This window comes from Bos indicus, chromosome 7 (assembly GCF_029378745.1).
Source record: "Bos indicus isolate NIAB-ARS_2022 breed Sahiwal x Tharparkar chromosome 7, NIAB-ARS_B.indTharparkar_mat_pri_1.0, whole genome shotgun sequence".
Lineage (NCBI taxonomy): Eukaryota > Metazoa > Chordata > Mammalia > Artiodactyla > Bovidae > Bos > Bos indicus.
In genome coordinates this window covers 71316606-71338705 of record NC_091766.1, presented here as the reverse complement: position 1 = coordinate 71338705, position 22100 = coordinate 71316606, and the positions used below count along the sequence as shown (strand labels likewise).

At 41.9% G+C, this 22100-nt stretch overlaps 1 protein-coding gene and 1 non-coding gene across 2 annotated transcripts in view; one reads left to right on the top strand and one right to left on the bottom strand.

The window, feature by feature from the left end:
- ADRA1B (adrenoceptor alpha 1B) overlaps positions 1-22100 on the bottom strand; it is a 61370-nt gene that overhangs the window by 14083 nt on the left and 25187 nt on the right. The window lies entirely within an intron of this gene.
- On the top strand, positions 2998-3104 carry LOC139184327 (U6 spliceosomal RNA). The gene has a single exon (XR_011567905.1). It is a non-coding gene; the product is annotated as a U6 spliceosomal RNA (small nuclear RNA).

Sequence of the window (22100 nt, the reverse complement as noted above, 5' to 3'; positions counted from 1 at the left end):
TTTATTTAACAGTCTGTCTCCCTTGTCCACAAGCTCCTCAAGACCAGGGTCAGTCTTACTCGTCTTGTTTTTCTAGCACCAAACACAGAGCTTGGGTTATAGTGAATGTGTAAAACTATTTGTTGAGCACATAACCTCCTCTTTACGTGCCTAACCCAGTATCTATGTGATTCCTGGTAGGTGTGGGGTGATTTTCTTGCTTATAATGTGCTTCTTTCCTCTTCTTTATATGTTTAAATGGTAACCACAGGAACTCCCCTGGTAGTCCAGTGGTTAAGAATTCACCTTCTAATGCTGAGGACGTGGGTTTGATCCCTGGTCAGGGACCTAAGATCCCACGTGTCATTAGGCAACTGAGCCCATGCACTGTAGAGTCTGTGCACCATGACTATTGAGCCTGCACAGTCTGGAGCCTACAAGTGTGGCTCACACTATGAGCCACAACGAGAGAAGCCAGTATGCTGCAACAAAGACCTGACACACCCAAACAGATAAATATTTTTCAAAAGGTAACCACAGGCCAATGCCCAGTTCAGTTTTTGTCCTCTTCCTGAAATCTTTCCTGACTGCTCCAGGCCTCTTCTCCTGTATTTTCATCAAAACACAGGCCATATCACATACATCAATATGGAATGTCATTCTTAAGTGCCATTCGTCTCTTTATACAGCATCAAAGCTGTTTGAAGATGGAGTCTGTCCTATATTTCTAGCACAGGACTGGGGATCAGGTCAGGGACATCAATTGCCCACTGGTTAATTGATGGACCCATTCCCACTTCAAAGAGGGAAGCGACCTCTTGGCTTAGGCCCAGAGTTGGGAGCAGATGGGATAGAGTGGTTTCTGTAGCACTTAAGGGTCTATCTTTGATGCCAAACTGAGTGTGTTCCAAACTTTGGCCTTAATGGAAATTTCCCAATAGAACCCTTTTAAAATTGAGCATTGATGGGATCTATGTGAAGGAAGCCATATGACTTTATGAATGGACATAAAAGGAAGACATGTAAAGGGAGAGACATAACTTGCTTTAGTATGTTGCTGTTATTCCATTGTTAAGTCATGCCCAACTGAGACCCCATGGACTGCAACACGCCAGGCTTCCCTGTCCTTCACTATCTCCTGGAGTTTGCTCAGACCTGTGTCCACTGAACTGATGCTGCCATCCAACCATCTTGTCCTCTGTTGCACCTTCTCCTCCTACCCTCAATCTTTCCCGGAATCATGGTCTTTTCTAATGAGTATAGAAAGTCTCTATCCAAGACAACTTCAGTTCTCCTTGAATTCATCTGTAAATTCAAGACAATCTCATTAAAATATCATTATGGTATTTTTTAGGGACTGGGGTGGGTAGAGAGAAGAACCTAAATGATCACAAACTAAATATATGGAAGAATATAGATGATAAAAGAATAACCAAGAAAAAAATATCCAGGTTAATTAAAACAAGAGGAATGACCGGAGTGGTGTGGGGAAAATGTGGAAACTTACCGGTATAGATAGTAAAACTTACCAAAAAGTCATCTCACATTATAAAAGTATTTAAAAGACTCTAGGGCACCTGACCCGCCTCTTGAGAAACCTATATGCAGGTCAGGAAGCAACAGTTAGAACCGGACATGGAACAACAGACTGGTTCCAAATAGGAAAAGGAGTTCGTCAAGGCTGTATATTGTCACCCTGCTTATTTAACTTCTATGCAGAGTACATCATGAGAAATGCTGGGCTGGAAAAAGCACAGCTGGAATCAAGATTGCCGGGAGAAATATCAATAACCTCAGATATGCAGATGACACCACCCTTATGGCAGACAGTGAAGAGGAACTCAAAAGCCTCTTGATGAAAGTGAAAGAGGAGAGTGATAAAGTTGGCTTAAAGCTCAGCATTCAGAAAACAAAGATCATGGCATCTGGTCCCATCACTTCATGGGAAATAGATGGGGAAACAGTGGAAACAGTGACAGACTTTATTTTGGGGGGCTCCAAAATCACTGCAGATGGTGACTGCAGCCATAAAATTAAAAGACGCTTACTCCTTGGAAGGAAAGTTATGACCAACCTAGACAGCATATTCAAAAGCAGAGACACTACTTTGCCAACAAAGGTCCATCTAGTCAAGGCTATGGTTTTTCCAGTGGTCATGTATGGGTGTGACAGTTGGACTGTGAAGAAAGCTGAGCGCCGAAGAATTGATGCTTTTGAACTGCGGTGTTGGAGAAGACTCTTGAGAGTCCCATGGACTGCAAGGAGATCCAACCAGTCCATTCTAAAGGAGATCAGCCCTGGGATTTCTTTGGAAGGAATGATGCTAAAGCTGAAACTCCAATACTTTGGCCACCTCACGTGAAGAGTTGATTCATTGGAAAAGACTCTGATGCTGGGAGGGATTGGGGGCAGGAAGAAGAGGGGATGACAGAGGATGAGATGGCTGGATGGCATCACTGACTCGATGGACATGAGTTTGAGTGAACTCCGGGAGATGGTGATGGACAGAGAGGCCTGGCGTGCTGTGGTTCATGGTGTCGCAAAGAGTCGGACACGACTGAGCGACTGAACTGAACTGAACTGAGGGCAGGAAGTGCAAGAAAAGGCAGATAGATCAATGCAATTATATAGTTTATAAAGAGAATAAAGTATCCAAGAGAATTTGATATGTCATTTCAATGCTTGTGGGAAAAAAGATTATTCTATAAGTGGTGTTGGGACAACAGTCTCGCTATTTAGAAACAAATAAAGCTGGATCCTTACTTTATTTCTTACATTAAAATAAACCCCAGATGGATCTAATATATTAAATATTAAAAATTATTTAAAATATTAGAAGATATAGTTAACATTTTTATGTGGTTTTGAAATAGGAAAGACCTTTTTACATATGACAGGAGTTCAGGATCTGTAAAGTATTGCTGTATTTGCCTGGACATTTCTATAAAGTCACAAACTTTGAAAACAAAGTTATAAGAACTGAGAGAAACATTTGTAACTCAAACAACAGTAAAAGCAGTGCTCGCTTCGGCAGCACATATACTAAAATTGGAACGATACAGAGAAGATTAGCATGGCCCCTGCACAAAGATGACATGCAAATTCATGAAGCATTCCATATTTTTAATATACAAGCAACTCCTGCAGCTCAATTCCAGAAAAATAAACGACCCAATCAAAAAGTGGGCCAAAGAACTAAACAGACATTTCTCCAAAGAAGACATACAAATGGCTAACAAACACATGAAAAGATGCTCAACATCACTCATTATCAGAGAAATGCAAATCAAAACCACAATAAGGTACCGTTTCACACCAGTCAGAATGGCTGTGATCCAAAAGTCTACAAGCAATAAATGCTGGAGAGGATGTAGAGAAAAGGGAACCCTCTTACACTGTTGGTGGGAATGCAAACTAGTACAGCCACTATGGAGAACAGTGTGGAGATTCCTTAAAAAACTGGAAATAGAACTGCCATACGACCCAGCAATCCCACTGCTGGGCATACACACCGAGGAGACCAGAATTGAAAGAGACATGTGTACCCCAATATTCATTGCAGCACTGTTTATAATAGCCAGGACATGGAAGCAACCTAGATGTCCATCAGCAGATGAATGGAAAAGAAAGCTGCGGTACATATACACAATGGAGTATTACTCAGCCATTAAAAAGAATACATTTGAATCAGTTCTAATGAGGTGGATGAAACTGGAGCCTATTATACAGAGTGAAGTAAGCCAGAAAGAAAAACACCAATACAGTATACTAACGCATATATATGGAATTTAGAAAGATGATAACGATAACCCTGTATGCGAGACAGCAAAAAAGACACTGATGTATAGAAGAGTCTTTTGGACTCTGTGGGAGAGGGAGGGGGGGATGATTTGGGAGAATGGCATTGAAACATGTATAATATCGTATAAGAAACGAATCACCAGTCCAGGTTTGATGCAGGATACAGGAAGCTTGGGGCTGGTGCACTGGGATGACCCAGAGGGATGGTATGAGGAGGGACGTGGTGGGGTGGGGTTCAGGATTGGGAACACGTGTACACCCATGGCGGATGCATGTTGATGTATGGAAAAACCAATACAATATTGTAAAGTAAAGAAAAAGAAAGCAATGGCAAAAAAAAACAACAACAACAACAGTAAAAGCAGTAATATTTCCAATACACAAAACTCTCTTTCAAATCAAGAAGAGAAAACAATTCAATAAAAACAAAGGAAACCATATGGACAAGCAAATAACAAGAGTAAGTACGAGTAGCCAGTGAACTCATGAAAACATCATAAAATTCCTTTACCAAGCAAATAATTACCAAGCAAATTAAGAAGCAGAAAACGATTTCAGATCTATTAGTTTGGCAAATATATGAAAAATTTTCATACATTCTATGTGGGAGTGCAAATTTTGGGTAAAAAAACCTGGTGTTATTTAATACAATTAAAATGATCTTAGCTTTTGCTTTTGATGTAAATACTCCACATCTAGGAATATATCCTACAGAAGTACTTGTAAACAGAACAAAGGTAAAAGTACAGAGGACTTCCCTGGTGTTCCACTGGCTAAGACTCTGCACTCCCAATGTAGGGGGCCCAGGTTTGATCCCTGGTCAGGGAACTAGATCCACCTGCCATGACAGAGTTAGCATGCTGCAATGAAGATCAAAGATCCTGTGTGTTGCAACTAAAATCCAACACAGCCAAATAAATAAATAAATCCTTAAAAAGTACAGGATACTCCAGTAATGTCCCCCCAAGATGGGAAATTACCTACATTCCAGCAATAGGGGATTGTGAAATAAACCATGAAGCATTCATGCATTGAAAAACCATACATCTATTAAAATGGTAAGCTAGGTCTACCTGAAATGAGGCTCATGACCCAGTTAAGTAGAAAAAAGCAAATTTCAGGAAAGAAAGTCTAGTATGATCTGATTCTTGTAGAAAAACATGTGTGTGTGCACACGTGTGCATGTATGTGTGTATGTGTCTGTGTGTATGTTCATAGGGCTTCCCAGGTGGCTCAGTGGTAAAGAATTCACCTGCCAATGTAGGAGGCACAGCTTTGATTCCTGGGTTGGGAAGAGCCCCTGGAGGAGGGCATGGAAATCCACTCCAGGATTCTTGCCTGGAGAATTCCATGGACAGAGGAGCCTGGCAGGCTACAGCCCAATACAGTTTCGGAGTTGGATGGACATGACTGAGCACATATACACACATGTTCATAGAAAAAATCTGGGTGGAAAAAACTTCGTAATGGTTATCTTTGGAGGAAGGCTTTAGGGGAAGATTTTCACTTTTTATTTAAAATTATTTTTGCAATGAATAATTATTACTTTTGTAATTAGAAATAGGGAGAGAGGGGAGATGGGAAAAGGAGAGAGAGAAATAGAAGTTGAAAATATTAGCAAAAAAAGCTAGCCTAGGGCTAAATAACTGACTGACATTTATGCATGGTCATCACATTTCTGGGCCCCACTTCCTCATGTGTGAAACAGGGGGTTGCATTAGCACCCGTGCTCCCTGTTTCTTGGATTCTCAGCTGTGTTCACCCCACTGTCAAGGTGAAAGGGAGACTAGAGGAGAAGGCAGGAATATACCTGTGGCCAGAGCGCCTTCGAGCCTGTAACAAACAGGCGGTGAAGTACCGGAGCCTCCCCTCTGAGGAGCAGATAGCTTGCTGCCTGGCCGAGATGCTCAGAGCAGTGGGATGAAAGGCTCCAGAGAGAACAGGGACCATTACTGGCCTTGGGGAATCAGGTGGTAAAACGCTGAGATGGGACCACTTAGGCCATTAGGCACTGTGCGATGCCTTTCATCCCTTCTCTGAGCAGCTGTCTGCTGACCCCCACTGCCTTCCTCTTTCTGACTCATCCCTCTGTTCTGTCCTTTGGCTGGTGGGAGTCTAATCTTATCTGCTGGTTTGCCGGGTCCCGGCTGGGACCCCTGGACAGCTCTACATCTCCTCTCCACTGGTCTGGCCTGGTTTAGGACGCACTCCTCCAGAGGGGACCACACCCGCGCGTCATGCCTCCCTTGTCACCTGCGGCCCTCAGGGTGCATGGCTCCAGCCCGCTCTATCTAGGACGTCTTGCCTTCTCACCAGAGCCCTCGCCTATCTTTCTGTATCCCGAGGGCCAGGGCGGGTGTCATGAATATTGTATGATGAAATGATTAGTCTTTGCTGCTGAATACGTGCTGCTGTCCAGATTTCAGCAAATCCTCATCCTGCTCCTCAGTCCAGGTTCACAGACCTGCCATAAAATGACCCCCAAACTGCTGCCCTTTCTCACAGCTCAAAGGCTTTTCGCTGCTAGGAAACTTTGCAGATGCAAGTGCCTAGGAGACCATTTAGAGCTCAACTCAGAGATGGCCTGTAGGCCAGAGAGCTGGCTGGGCTTGCTGAGACCCTGGAAGAATGTTTTCTGAGAATTTCTGTGAAGGGACAGGATGTAGTTGTTCAGTATTTACTGCCTATGTTGTTTATATATATATGTAGCCCTGACATAAATTGGAGCCTTTCCTCCCCTTGAAAGCTAGGCAAGGTGATCTTGAATGTCCCTTTTCCATAACCCCGGGATATCTGAAACTCTCCCTCAATGTTCCTGGCTCCTGGGTGGGGCAGGGGGGATAACTTCATCCCCGTCTCTCCTGTTTCTTGGCTCTATTTCCCTAGATGCCTGCTGTGCTTATAGCGCCCGGAAGCAGTGCTTATAGCACCCGGAAGCAGTGCTTGTAGCGCCCGGAAGCAGTGCTTATAGCGCCCGGAACCAGTGCTCATAGCACCCGGAAGCAGTGAAGAGGAAAGTCACCTGCACCAGGTATTTAAAGCAGTGCTTAGGGCTGGGCTCCCTGCCCCTCTTCTTGCTCTCTCTCACCTCAACTTCTTTCTTCCCACATTGCTTCAGGGGTTCAAAATTCTTATTGTTTTTAAGGCAATAATTTCTGTTCTCTTCTGGTAGCTTTGGCATCAGCATTATTGAGGGCAATGAGGAAGACAGGATGTGGGTAGTGATGTGAGGAGATGGGTTTCATTTTCCACCTTCAGCTCTAATTAAGATATTTTCTTAAAGACAGTTCCTTTCCTCAAAGAACCATATTTTCAGAAAATACAATTTCTTTATCTCTTTCATGTAAATAAATGCTTCTTTCTCAATTTGATCTATGTTTTTAGGTTACTGCTTGCAGTGAGAGGGCCCCAAACTTTGCTCCACTTCACAGAGTCTTTATTGAACAACATCTCCTAGGTGTCTGGAACTGGTTGAGATTTTAATCCAGGAGATTAACACTGACTGGGAAAGCAAGGAGATTTAAGCCGGTGAGTTTAATACAACCATCATGCCCATTTTATGGATGAAGAAAACTATGGTTTAGAGCAATTAAAGATTACATAGTGGTGGAGATAGGATTCAATCCCAGGCATAATCCCAGAGCATCTGATCTTTCTGCATCTTAGTGCTGATTCCCACAGACCAGAGACTTGCTATTTCCCTGGAACATTCTTTGTGAAGGGGCCTAGAAGAAAACCAGGAGATGATGGTTACTTGCTAAAATGGAGAGGTGTTGGTGGGTGATAGTTTGGGAAAGGGTCATTAGATTTTGTGCTTCCCTGGTGGCTCAGCTGGTAAAGAATCTGTCTGCAATGCAGGAGACCTGGGTTCGATCCCTGGGTTGGGAAGATCCCTTGGAGAAGGAAATGGCTACCCACTCCAGTATTCACACTGGAGAATTCCATGGACTGTATAGTTCATGGGGTCTCAAAGAGTTGGACATGACTGAGTGACTTTCACTTCACTTCATTAGATTTTGCTACTTTCAGAGAAATTTCCTGCAAAACCAATTCCATCTTTGCACATTTTGAGGAGACAAGAGCTGAAAAGACAGGGAATTGCTTCCCCTTTGTGAGTGAGGGTGTAACAGGAGTGGGGCAGGTGTGTTTCAGCGGGCAGGTGTGTTTCAGAGGGCTGGTGACCTTAGACTATTTAGTGCTTGAGTAGGGAGGTCTGATGTCCTATGCAGTGTCCTGATCACAAGGAAGGTGGAGAAGTTGGGGTGACTCTCATGATAGCTAGAAATGGACTCAATCCTTATGATGTTGCCCAAGAAGATACAGAAGATGGTGGTGATCTGAATTTAACAACAACAACAATAATAATAGCCGTTACCATCTACTGGGAGCATATGAGAGACAAGGGCTGTACTGAATCCCTACTACTACTACTACTAAGTCACTTCAGTCATGTCCGACTCTGTGCGACCCCATAGACGGCAGCCCACCAGGCTCCCCTGTCCCTGGGATTCTCCAGGCAAGAACACTGGAGTGGGTTGCCATTTCCTTCTCCAATGCATGGAAGTAAAAAGTGAAAGTGAAGTTGCTCAGTCATGTCGAACCCTCAGCGATCCCGTGGACTGCAGCCTACCAGGCTCCTCCGTCCATGGGATTTTCCAGGCAAGAGTACTGGAGTGGGGTGCCATTGTCTTCTCCAACTGAACCCCTAACATGCATTATCTCAGTACCCAAAACAACTCAGCGTGGGAGGTACATTTACTGTCCCCATTTTACAAATACTGAAATTGAGGCTTAGAAGAGAAGTTACTTCTTTAGAGTCACAGAGATATTAAGTAGTAGAGCCTCTGCTGTCCTATATTTTGCCATTTGGACCTGGTGAGAAAGGCCACCAAAACACCAAGGACTAAAAGGACATTTTAAAAAGCAGAGCAGATTCCACAAGAGGATACAAGAGGGTGCAGGGGAAACAGAAGAGCTATGTTGGGGTGTGAATATATTAGTTTTCAGATGACTCATATTCCCCCGGCCAAATCCAGGAGGAACTGTAATTATTTAGAATTGAAAAGTCATTGCCTGTCAGCTCCTGGCCTTGTGAAAGTAAGACCCAGGGACCCAAAAAGATGCGAGGTAAAGGGACATTTAACCCACAAACCCTTCCATCACCTGCAGTGCTGAGAACAAATGTGAGAGGATCGGGCCCAGGATGAACAAAAATTAATAAACAGAGATAAAAAGAAAGAGCTAAGCCAGACAATAAAAGGACAGAGAAGCTCCCTTTTCATTACCACTCCTTCTCATGTTTATGACAAGAATATGGTTGTCCTGTGCAGAATAAGACCTCCAACGTGGCCATGGACAGGCAGCAAGGACAGGGAGCCCAGGGTTCAGCTGAGGAGCTGCCTGCAGCCTCCGTGTGTGCCTCCTGGCGGTCTGGTGGCCCCAGCCTGTCTATCCAGATGGAGCTAAACCTTCCACTGGGTCACCCCAAAGGGCAGTGCACTCAAGAGTGCTGATTCCTCTGTCCCCCTCCTTCCTTGAAGGCTGGGACCAGATGTTCCACCCATAATTCTGAAAGTGCCACTGAGCCTCAGTGGATCATTATTAAAAACGGCCCCCAAAGCATGTGCTCTGGCCAAAGGAAGTTCCCAGAAAAAACCTTTCTGGCAGAGTGGCATCACAGCAGATGGATGGGCGAGATCCCGGCCCTCATGCTCCCCTCCCCTCTTGTCTTCCTCCACTGCTGGTGATAGGAGAGGCTTGATGGATCTGGGATGAGGTTTTCCCAACCATAAAGGAGCAGGATGCGAGGGGAGATCGTGAAAGACACTGGTGTGTGAAGAAGTACATTTGGCAGAAGGAGCCCAGCCTTGTTCTTCGGAGGCTGCTGAAGCGCAGGAATGGGGGCAGGCCAGGGATGGCCTGTCCATCTGCTCTGAGGTCTTGCTGCTTTGGTGGAGGACAGCGTGACCTCAGAAGAGAGTTTTGACCTGGGTACCACTCCTCCACAGGGCAAATGGACCATTATTGTGCCTGGGCATTTTATTCCAGCTTCTTCTGATCTGGTTCCTTATACTGCAGGACTGTTAAAAAGAATCATCTGGTCAAACCAGCATTTGACAAGGTTCATTAGCCCTGTTTTTAGTTTTAGTTTCACTGAAAGCACAGGAGTCCTTAATGGTGTCCGTGAATTCCCAAAAAACACAAGGTCATCTGATGTGCATGTGTGCATTTTCTGTGTAGCTGCTTTAGAGCTTCCATTAGATTCTCAAAGGGGCCCACGTACCAAGAAAAGAATAAGAATAATTGGTTTAAAGGAAATCAATGTTTTGATTGGGAACCAGGTTGCACGCATGCTCTAAAGAGCATGAATAAGCTATCAGAAGTCTGGACTTCATTTCTCTAAGGACAACACAAATTAATAATGCCCAGTGTTGGTGATGATGCAGGTGAGTGGGCATTCATATCCTGATGGTGGAAATATGAATTGGGACATGCTTTCTAGAGGGCAATTGGGCAATATGACTCAGAGACCTTACAATCTGATGTATTTAGTTATCCTGAAATTACAATCCTAAGTGTTTATCTTAGTGATTAAGGGCGCTGCCTCTGGAGTCATTATCTATGTCATTGTTGGCAAATTACTCCATCTCTCTAGGCCTCAGTTTCCTCACCTATGAAATGAAGGTAATATTATTTATTCATAGGACTCTTGGGAGGGTTAAATTTGATAATACAAATGAGGTACCACATCACACTGGTCAGAATGGCAATCATTAAAGAGTCTACAAGTTACAAATGCTGGAGAGAGCACAGAGAAAAGGGAAGCCTCCTACACTGTTGGTGGGCATGTAAGTTCGTGAAACCACTGTGGAAAACAGTATGAAGGTTCCTCAGCAAACCAAAAATAGAATTACCATGGACATATACCCAGACAAAACTATAATGTAATTCAAAAAGACACATGCACCTCCATGTTCATAGCAGCACAATTTACAATAGCCAAAACATGTAAACAACCTTATTGTCCTATTTACAATAGCCAAAACATGTAAACAACCTGACTGTCCATCAACAGATCAATGGATAAAGAAAATGTGGTTCTATACAATGGAATATACTTCCCTGGTGGCTCAGATGGTAAAGTGTCTGCCTACAATGCGGGAGACCCGTGTTCCCAACCCGAGATTCCTGGGTTGGGAAGATCTGGAGAAGGAAATAGCAACCCACTCCAGTAGTCTTGCCTGGAAAATCCCATGGACGGAGGAGCCTGTAGGCTACAGTCCACGGGGTCTCAAAGAGTTAGACACAACTGAGCGACTTCACTTTCACTTTCATACAATGGAATACTACTCAGAGGTTTGACAGAAAACAACAAAATTCTGTAAAGCAATTCTACTTCAATTAAGAAAATAAATTTAAAGAATGAAATAATGCCATTTCCAGCAACATGGATGCAACCATAAATTATCATACTAAGTGAAGTAAATCAGAATGAGAAAGACAAATACTATATGATATTGCTGGTATGTGGAATCTAAAACATGGCACAGATGATCCCGTCTACAGGACAGAAACAGACTCACAGACACAGAGATCAGACTTACGGTTGCCAAGCGGGAGGAGGGGGGAAGAGGGATGGCCTGGGAGTTTGGCATTAGCAGATGCAAACTAGCATATATAGAATGGATAAACAACAAGGTCCTACTGTATTGCACAGGGAACTATATCTAGTCTCCTGGGATAAAGCATCATGGAAAAGAATTTTAAAAAATGTATACATATATATGTGTATAACGGAGTCACTTTGCTGTATAGCGGACAGTGGCACAATAGCACAACATTGTAAATCAAGTATATTTCAATAAAAATCAATCAATAAATAAAGATAATACATGTAAAATGCTTCGTACAGAATCTGAGCAATAAATGCTCAATAAATGTTAGTTATTATTAATTAGATATAAGAATTTTATTGCCACATTATTTATCATAACTAAAATTTTGAACCAATCTCAAATATTCAATATAAGTGTTTGGTTTAGTGATCCATATATCTCAACCATTAAAGATTAAATTACTGAATATGGTTGGAAAAATATGGTAATAGTAGGTTACAGAATAGCATGTATGGTATCATCGCATAGAAAAATGGCTGAGTAAATAAATAGACATCAAACATTTCAGTGGTTATGTGTGAACAATGGCATTTTATTACCTTTTTGTTTTTCTGTATCTTCTAAAAATGAACAATAAGATAAAACTACTTTGCCAACAAAGGTCCGTCTAGTCAAGGCTATGGTTTTTTCAGTGGTCGTGTATGGATGTGAGTGTTGGGCTGTGAAGAAAACTGAGCACCGAAGAATTGATGCTTTTGAACTGTGGTGTTGGAGAGGACTCTTGAGAGTCCCTTGGACTGCAAGGAGATCCAACCAGTCCATTCTGAAGGAGATCAGCCCTGGGATTTCTTTGGAAGGAATGATGCTAAAGCTGAAACTCCAGTACTTTGGCCACCTCATGCGAAGAGTTGACTCATTGGAAAAGACTCTGATGCTGGGAGGGATTGGGGGCAGGAGGAGAAGGGGACGCAGAGAATGAGATGGCTGGATGGCATCACTGCCTCGATGGATGTGAGTCTGAGTGAACTCCGGGAGTTGGTGATGGACAGGGAGGCCTGGTGTGCTGCGATTCATGGGGTTGCAAAGAGTCGGACATGACTGAGTGACTGAATTGAACTGAATTAAACTGAACTCAGTAAAAGTTACTTATATAAAAAATAAAAACAGATGACTAATCTTAGTTGAGAAATGGCCTTGAGTAATTATTTCTGTGAAGGTTCCTTTCTTTGTGTCTAAAATGAGAGCTGTACCTCTTTCTTCCTGAGAAACCGGGAAACCCAAATGAATGGGTGGGGTGAATGTGCTTTGTGAAGGGTGATACCTGACATGCACAGAAAGGCAGGGGTTCTTAACCAGAATAGCTTTCCCAAAATAATCTTCGTTGTCATGCAGGAGGCCCCCAGAGACCCAGTTGTCTGGACTCTGACAACCTGCCTCCAGCTCTAAAGTCCTGTTATGATTAACTCTGGGGAACTTGGTATGGATTGAGGATGAAAGGCACAGCGACTTTTAGCTACGAAAATTGGTCTGCAGTCAGGATCCCAAGTTTAATCTCTGTGAAACGGATGGGCAAGTGTGGCCATGCTTACTAATTAGGCGGCAGCAATGTAATTGATCAAATCAATTCCCTTCATGACGCAAAGCCAAAGAACCTAGGGACAGCTTGAGCTTGGAGTTTCCAGAAAGCCAGAGAACATGAATTGCTCTGCCAGAGATGTTAACGCGGTTAATTTAGATTGTTTGTAAATTGCTGGCTCCCTTCTCAATAACAGACACACTATGGCCCCTATGTTCCTCTAGTGGCCAGGCTCTGAGTTGGGGGATTTAAATTGTGCTCATTCATTCTTTTCCTGGATTTACAGCAAGCATTAAACTTCATCAGGCTTAAAGAGCCCTTGTTTTCTGGAAGAAAGCAAAGTTATAGCCAGGTTTTCCATTTCATTTACAAGTTGTTGTTGTTGCCTCACCGTTAATTTCAAACTCAATGCATTAAAAAATGTAAATGGGAAACCATTAGAAGAAATGTGGTTTATTTCAGGAACAACATTTTCAATTTATTAAGTACAGACCAGAGGGAAAAAAAAATGAGAGAGGCTGCTTTGGTTGAGTGAAATGAGCATGGGATGTGGAGGCAGACAGAGGTGGTTCCAAGTCTGGTCAGTATGAGTCCTGAGAACTTGGCTCAATTATTTCGCCTTTAGCCTCAGTTTTAGGCTTCCCTGGTGGTTCAGAGGATAAAGAATCCACTGCAATGTGGGCGACCTGGGTTCAGTCCCCGGGTTGGGAAGATCCCTTGGAGAAAGGCATGGCAACCCACTCCAGTATTCTTTCCTGGAGAATTTGATGGACAGAGGAGCCTGGTGGGCTACAGTCCATGGGGTCGCTAAGAGTTGACACGACTGAGCGCCTAAGCATAGCACAGCAGACTCAGTTTTCTTAGTTATTCAATGGAGAGAATGACTCCATCCTCAAAGGGTGGTGAAGGTTAAATAAGAAAACATACTCCAACACCTAGTTCAGTGCCAGAGACATAATAAGTGTTCAGTAAATATTGGTTCTCTGCCAGTGTCTTGTCCCCTGAACAAACCCTGGAAATCATGGCTTTGTTCTATTACAGACTCATGTATCCCAGTCCTATCGTCTGTGCTGTTAGATTTCCAGACTGTTCTAGACAATGGTAACTTGCAATCTTAACAGAATTTGGACATGTGATTCTCAAGAGGGGGGCCTAACAGAATCTGGGAATGGGAGTTTATGTCAGGTTTGAAAAAAGCACATTCAACATTATATTAGAATTTTTATTTATATGAAAATACTGTTGTTTTCATACTACCCATCACAGAATGCAAGGCTCAAATCTCTTGGTTGGCTGTGTAAGAGAATCTCTGATGGCAGAGGGCATGCAACTTTCGGTTTGGAGAAAGGGGTCATAGGTTAGGCAAGACTGAGAAAATTGATTTACAGAATGTCATTCTGGAAAAACATACTTGGAATGCCAGAGACTGACAGGACGGGGAGTTTTGGGGTGTGGAAAATTTTTTCTTTCTTGGTCTGGGTGCTGCTTACAGTGATGTGTTCACTTTATGAAAACCAACAGGGCCCTGTCCTTATGATTGGTGTGCTCTTCTGTACGTATGTCACACTTCAGTAAAAAGTGTAAAGAAAAACAAGTGGTATATACTTCGCACACATTTAGTATGAGATGGGACAAGGCCTAAAGATGTCTCAAGTCAATTTAGTATGGAAGGAAGGGTCCTCTGTAAATCCTACATCACGTTTATTTTTCCTGGATGGTTTCGCTTTTTATATATAAAAACAGAGCACAGTCCCAAGCCACCATCACCTCTCTCCTGGACCACTTTTTAAACTGCCTCCCAAAAGTGTCCTTCCTGCTTCCACTCTTGAGTCTCTAAAATCAATTCTCTATTTATGCACAGAGGTATTTAAAAAACATAAATCAGACGATATTATTTTCTGTGAAACCTTCCAATGATTTTTTACTATACTCAGAGAAAACTAAACTCTTTATCATGACCAGGAAGATCATACAATATGTCCATGCTGTCTTTCAACCTGACATCCTTTGTCACCTCTCTCCTCTTTCTCTTCACTCTAGCACTCTGGCTGCCACTTTCTTGTACCCTTCTAGTCCACCACTTCATTTTATTTCCTCTCTAGGAGTTACAGTGACTGGACATATTGTTCACTTACATATGGAGCATTTGTCCAGACCCACTCCCCAAGAATGATGGCTTCAGGAAAGTGGAGGCTTTGCCTGTCTCATTAGAGCTGCACTGCCTGGAAGAGACTTTGACACGAAGTAGGTACTTAACATGTGAGCTGACTGTGTGATTTTTATAAGCTTCTCAGTCTCTGAACCTCAATATGTCCTTCCTTCCTGCCTTTACAGACATCTGTAAAATTAGGTTATAATAAGCCTCTCTTCTCCTCTCTAGGGTTGTTGTGGAGACTGGAGGAAATAATGTATGTAAGGCACTCAGCACAGGGCCCGGCACATCGTACAAATGGTGGCTGTGCTGCCTGGTGCTAACAGCAGGGTCTTGTTAAGCTGACACCTACTAGAGGGCTCTGATTCATTTATCATGAGCAAGCAGTCATCTTTTATTAGGGACACTTTGACAAAATTGTAACACGGTATGTCAAGGGACCAGGTTTCCCAACATCAGCCTGATGTTTCTTTGGCTGTTTGCCATTCTCTACATGTTAATCAATTATTGACTGATTAACAGAGACCTTGTGCTGCGATCATCCTTCAAAAGGCAGGGCAGATGAAATTTGTATCTAGAAGAATGAGCAGCCTGCGGGACACTGTGCCAGGGTCAGATGTAAGAAATGAAAACACAGGAGCAGGAGACTCCAGCCAGGAGATGTTGGCCGGTGAGAAAGCAGATTGCCAAGGCTCTCCGCTAACAAATGGGATCATTTATTCTTGGGACATTCTGAATAAACTGGTATCTTTAGAAATGTTTTGTCAAAAAAAGGAAAGGCTGCTTGAAAGGTTCAGAGGAAACAGAACTTGTCTATTTTAAGAAGTTCCCAAAGGTAAACGTGCTTTCTGTAAGATGATGATGTAAATAAATGGGCACATCTTGAGTAAAGATCCTCATTGAATGATAAAGAGCTACTGATCTGAAAGGAAGAGAACACACAGAAAAATAAAACTGGAGAATGAGAGTCAGAGAAAGTGAGAGAGAATGAAGGAAAATGGGAGCCAACTCTGGTCGTAAGTCAGTCACTCAGTAATAACATACTGATTGGAAGAGAATCACCATGGCATTTTAGCTACATAATGAGAAAGTATTCCTTTGTATTCTTTCTCATTTTACCTTTTTCCCTTGTGATTTGGGGAAGAAAAGATTGGGAAAAAAATTCAGAAAAATCGAATGAAAAGGATCTCTCTTCCCAAACTGTGGGGGGAAAAAAAAAATCCCCTAAATAGGGTCACATGCAGTGTTCTCAACCATCTCAGAAGAGGCACAGGCTACAGGAAGCATGAAAGAATCTCAGGGTTTCACCGAGATAGACCTCTTAGTGAGAGGTGGTGACAGTGACACAGAGAGAGAAACTCACCCAGCTAACAAATCTAATCAGGTTGGAGTGCGGGTCCTTCAGGTCTGGGGCTTCCTCAGCAAGGAAACCAGAGGAAGGAGCCCCACAGGAGAATTTCCAGCCCTAGAGAGTTCAGGGATAGGCAAAGTTGAAGTGTTGTACACAGTAGCTTCCCACGAGTTATTTCACACGTGGTAGTGTATATATGGTCAGTGCTAATCTCCCAATTCACTCCACCGTCCCCTTCCCCCAGTGGGCCCTCATGTCTGCTCTCTACTTCTGTGTCTCTCGTCCTGCCCTGCAAATTGTTTATCAGGGGGCTCAGCTCAGTGCTCTGTGATGACATAGATAGGTGGGATGGGGGGAGCGTGGAAGGGAGACCCAGGAGGGAGGGGATATATGTATACAGATAACTGATTCACTTCATTGTATAGCAGAAACAACATTGTAAAGCAATTATACTCCAATTTAAAGAAAAAAAAAGTAGTTTGCTTTACCTGGGAGAATATAAGAGGTTAATTAACAAACTATCTGATTACACTTAGGTAGTTTATTTCTTTGAAGCAAGCTCTTTGTTATATTTCTCTTTATTCCTATAGGGATGATCTAATTTATGCTTTTATTTTAATAAAGAGAGCTTTAAAAATCATTAATTACACACACAAATGAGCACTTTTTCTTTGTAAAAATTAAGAACCTATCTTTGACAACTGCCCTCGATTTCAGAGTCCTTCCTTTATGTAGCTATTGATATTTTTTTGGTGGATAACCTTACAGTATTATTCCCCTTTGTACAGGTATTTGGAGATATTGCAGATTTAGGCTCAGTCCATTGTGACAAAGTGAATATGCAGTAAAGCGAATCACCTGATTTTTTTCCCATTGCATATAAAAGTTATGCTTATGTTATATACTACACTTTATTTTAAAGTGTGCAATAGCATTATGTAAAAAATACCCTACATATAGTACCTTAAGTGAAAATACTTTACTGCTAAAAAATGCTAACCATCATCACCATGAACCTGCAGTGAGTCATAATCCTTTTGCTGGTAGAGGTCTTGCCTTGATGTCATTGACTGAGGTTGCTGAAGGTTGGGGTCACTGAGGCAATTTCTTAAAATAAGACACCAACGAAGTGTGCCACATCTACGGCTTCTTCTTTTCAGGACGATTTCTCTGTAGCATGCAATGCTGTTTGATAGCATTTTACCCACAGCAGAACTTCTTTTAAAGCTGAAGTCAGTCCTCTCAAACCCTGCTGCTGCTTTATGAACTAAGTTTACATGATATTCTAAATCTTTTGGTGTCATTTCTCTTCCTTTCATGAATGAGTTCTCTGTAGCTTGCAATGTGGTTTGATAGCATTTTACCCACAGCAGAACTTCGTTTAAAACTGAAGTCAGTCCTCTCAAACCCTGATGCTGCTTTATGACTTAAGTTTACATAATCTAAATCCTTTGGTGTCATTTCAACCATATTCACAGCATCTCCACCAGAAGCAGATCCCATCTCAAAAAACCACTTTCTTTGCTCATTCATAAGAAGCAATCCCTCATCCATTAAAGTTTCACCATGAGACTGCAGCAATTCAGCCCATCAGTCACATCTTATTCTAGTTCTCTTGCTGTTTACACCCCATTTGCAGTGACTCCCTGCACTGAAGTCTTGAACCCCTCAAGTTCATCCATGAGGGCTGGAATCAACTTCTTGCAAACTTCTGGGTTTTAAAAAACTTTTAAAATTGAAGTATAGTTGATTTACAATGTTGTGTTAGCTTCTGATGTACAGCCAAGTGATTCATTTATACACATATATGTATATTCTTTCTCATATTCTTTTCATTATGGCTTATTAGAGGATATTGAATATAGTCCTCTGTACTACAGCAGGACCTTGTTGTTTATTTTATATATAGAAGTTTGTATCTGTTAATTCCAAACTCCTAATTTATCCCTCCCTTACCCTCTTTCCCCTTTGGTAACTGTAAGTTTGTTTCCTATGTCAGTGAGTCCATTTCTGTTTCATAGATAAGTTCATTTGGATCATATTTCAGATTCCACATGTAAGTGATACCATAGAGTATTTTCTTTCTCTTTCTGATTTATTTCACTTAGTATGATCATCTCTAGGTTCATTCATGTTGCTGCAAAAGGCATTATTTTACTATTTTTTATGGCTGAATAGTATTCCATTATGTATATGTACCACATCTTCTTTATCCGGAGAGGGCAATGGCACCCCACTCCAGTACTCTTGCCTGGAGAATCCCATGGATGGAGGAGCCTGGTGGGCTGCAGTCCATGGGGTCGCTGAGAGTCGGGCACCACTGAGCGACTTCACTTTCACTTTTCACTTTCATGTATTGGAGAAGGAAATGGCAACCCACTCCAGTGTTCTTGCCTGGAGAATCCCAGGAACGGGGGAGCCTGGTGGGCTGCCGTCTATGGGGTCACACAGAGTCGGACACGACTGAAGCGACTTAGCAGCAGCAGCAGTATTCCATTATGTATATGTACCACGTCTTCTTTATCCATTCATCTGTTGATGGACATTTGGGTTGCTTCCATGTCTTAGCTATTACAAACAGTGGTGCTGTGAACACTGGGGTGGCATGTATCTTTTCAAATTACAGTTTGACCTGGATATATCCAGGAATAGGACTGCTGGATCATATAGCAACTCAATTTTTATTTTTTAAAAGGAATCTTCATATTGTTTTCCATAGTGGCTGCAACAATTTATAATCCTACCAACAACATTGGTAGCATTTCTTCAAACCCTTTCCAGCATTTGTTATTCATAGATTTTCTGATGATGGCCATTCTGACTGGTGTGAGGTGATACCTCATCGTAGTTCTGACTTGCATTTTTCTAATAATTAGCAACGTTGAATATCTTTTCACGTGCCTAGTGACCATTTGTATGTCTTCTCTGGAGAAATGTGTTTGGATTTTCTGTCCATTTTTCATTGGGTTGTTTTGTTGTTTTTGTTGTTATTGAGTTATACGAGCTGTTTGTATATTTTAGAAGTTAAACCCTATTGGTCACATTATTTGCAAATATTTTCTCCCAGTCTATAGGTTGGTCTTTCACTTGTTTATGGTTTCCTTTGTTGTAAAAAAAAGCTTATAAATTTGATTAGATCCCATTTGTTTATTTTTGCTTTTATTTTTATTGCCTTATGAGATTGACCTAAGAAAACACTGGTATGACTTATGTCAGAGAATGTTTTGCCTATGTTCTCTTCTAGGAGTTTTATGGTGCCATGCCTTATATTTGAGTCTTTAAGCTATTTTGAATTTATTTTTATGTAGCCAACTAAAAATGTGAGGTGTGAGGGTGTGTTCTAACTTCATTGGTTTACATTTGGCTGTCCGGCTTTACCAGCACTGCTTGTTTTAGAGACCATCTTTTCTTCACTGTATGTTCTTGCCTTCTTTGTAAAAGACTGACTGTAGGAGTTTGGGCATATTGAGTATATGGGTTTATTTCTGTCCTCTCTATTCTGTGCCATTGATCCATATGTCTGTTTTAGTGTCAATACCATGCTGTTCCAAACTTCTGTTAATATTGATATTTTGACCTCTTCCCATGAATCATAAATGTTCTCAATGGCATCTAGAACAGTGAATTTTTCCCCAAAGTTTTCAATTGACTTTGTCCAGATCCATCAGAGGAATTACTGTCCATGCTGGCTACAGCCTTATGAAATGCATTTCCTAAATTATAAGACTTCAAACTGAAAATCCTCCTTGATCCATGGGCTGCAGAAAGGATGTTGTATTAGCAGGCATGAAAACAGACCTTAGTCTCATTATAGCTCTCCATCAGAACTCTTGAGTGACCATGTGCATTGTCAATGAGTGGTAATATTTTGAAAGGAATCTTTTTCTGAGCAGTAGGTCTCAACAGTGGGCTTAAAAAATTCAGTAAACCATGTTGTAAACAGATGTGCTATTATCCAGGCTTTGTTGCTACCTTGATAAAGCAGCAGGCAGAGTAGATTTTAGCATATTTCTTAAGGGCCCTAGGATTTGCAGAATGAGAAATGAACACGGATTTTAACTTAAAGTCACCAGCTGCTTTCACCCCTAACAAGAGAGCCAGTTGGTCCTTTGAAACTTTCAAGCCAGGCATTGACTTCTCCTCTCTAGCTATGAAAGTTCTAGATGGAATCTTCTTCCAATATAAGATTGTTCTTTCTACATTGAAAATTTGTTCTTTAGTGTAGCCACCTTCACTACAATCTTAGCTAGATCTGGATAACTTGCTGCAGCTTCTACATCAGCACTCGCTGCTTCACCTTGTACTTTTATGTTGTAGAGTTGGCTTCTTTCCTTAAACCTCATCAATCAACCTCTGTTAGCTTCAGGCTTTTCTTCTGCAGCTTCCTCACCTCTCTCAGGTTTTGTGGAACTGGTGAGAAGGCCTTTCTCTGGATTAGGCCTTTGCTTAAGGCAATGTTGTGACTGGTTTGATCATCTCTCCTAGACTGTTTCACTTATCATTCTTGTGTTCACTGGAGTAGCACTTTTAATTTTGTTCAAAAACTTTTCCTTTACATTACAACTTGGCTAACAAAAGGCCAAGCTTTTGGCCTATCTTGGCTTTCTGCATGCCTTTTTCAATTAAGCTTAATCATTTCTAACTTTTAAGTGAGACAGGTGTGACTCCTCTTTTCACTTGAACATTTAAGAGGCTACTGTAGGGTTTTAATTGGCCTAAATCAAGATTATTGTGTCTCAGGGAACAGGGAGGCCTGAGAAGAGGGAGAGAAATAAGGAAACAGCCAGTGGTTGGGGCAGTCAGAGCACATATAATATTTATCAGTTAAGCAAGTCATGTATGGATGTGAGAGTTAGACTATGAAGAAGGTTGAGTGTCAAAGAATTTATGCTTTTGAATTGTGGTGCTGGAGAAGACTCTTGACAGTTCCTTGGACTGCAAGGAGATCAAACCAGTCAATCCTAAAGGGAATCAACCATGAATATTCATTAGATGAACTGATGTTGAAACTGAAGCTCCAATACTTAGGCCACCTGATGTGAAGAGCCAATTCATTGGAAAAGACCCAGGTGCTGGGAAAGATTGAGGGCAGAAGGAGAAGGGGGTGACAGAGGATGAGATGGCTAGATGCCACCACTGACTCCATGGAAATGAGTTTGAGCAAACTCCGGGAGCTAGTGAAGGACAGGGAAGCCTGGTATGCTGAAGTCCATGAGGTCGCAAAGAGTCAGACCTGACTTAGTGACTAAACAACAGCAATGAAGTCTTACACAGGCATGGTTTGTGCTTTGCCCCGCTCCTCACTACAGTAAACCTCAAAGGTCACTGATCACAGATCACCACCACAGATATGACAATAATGAAAAGGTTTGAAATATTGTGGGAATTACCAAAGTGTGACACAGAGACATGAAGTAAGCAAGTGTTGTTGGAAAAATGGTGCCCATAGACTCAATGCAGTTTTGCCACAAACCTTCAATTTGTAAAAAGCACAGTATCTGCTAAGTGCAATAAAGAGAAATGCACCAAAATGTCTGCATTTTTAGATATACACTCATAGAAAATAAAATATTTGGGATTTAAAAAAAATGTTACATTTTACACTGTACTCAACTCTCTGAAATG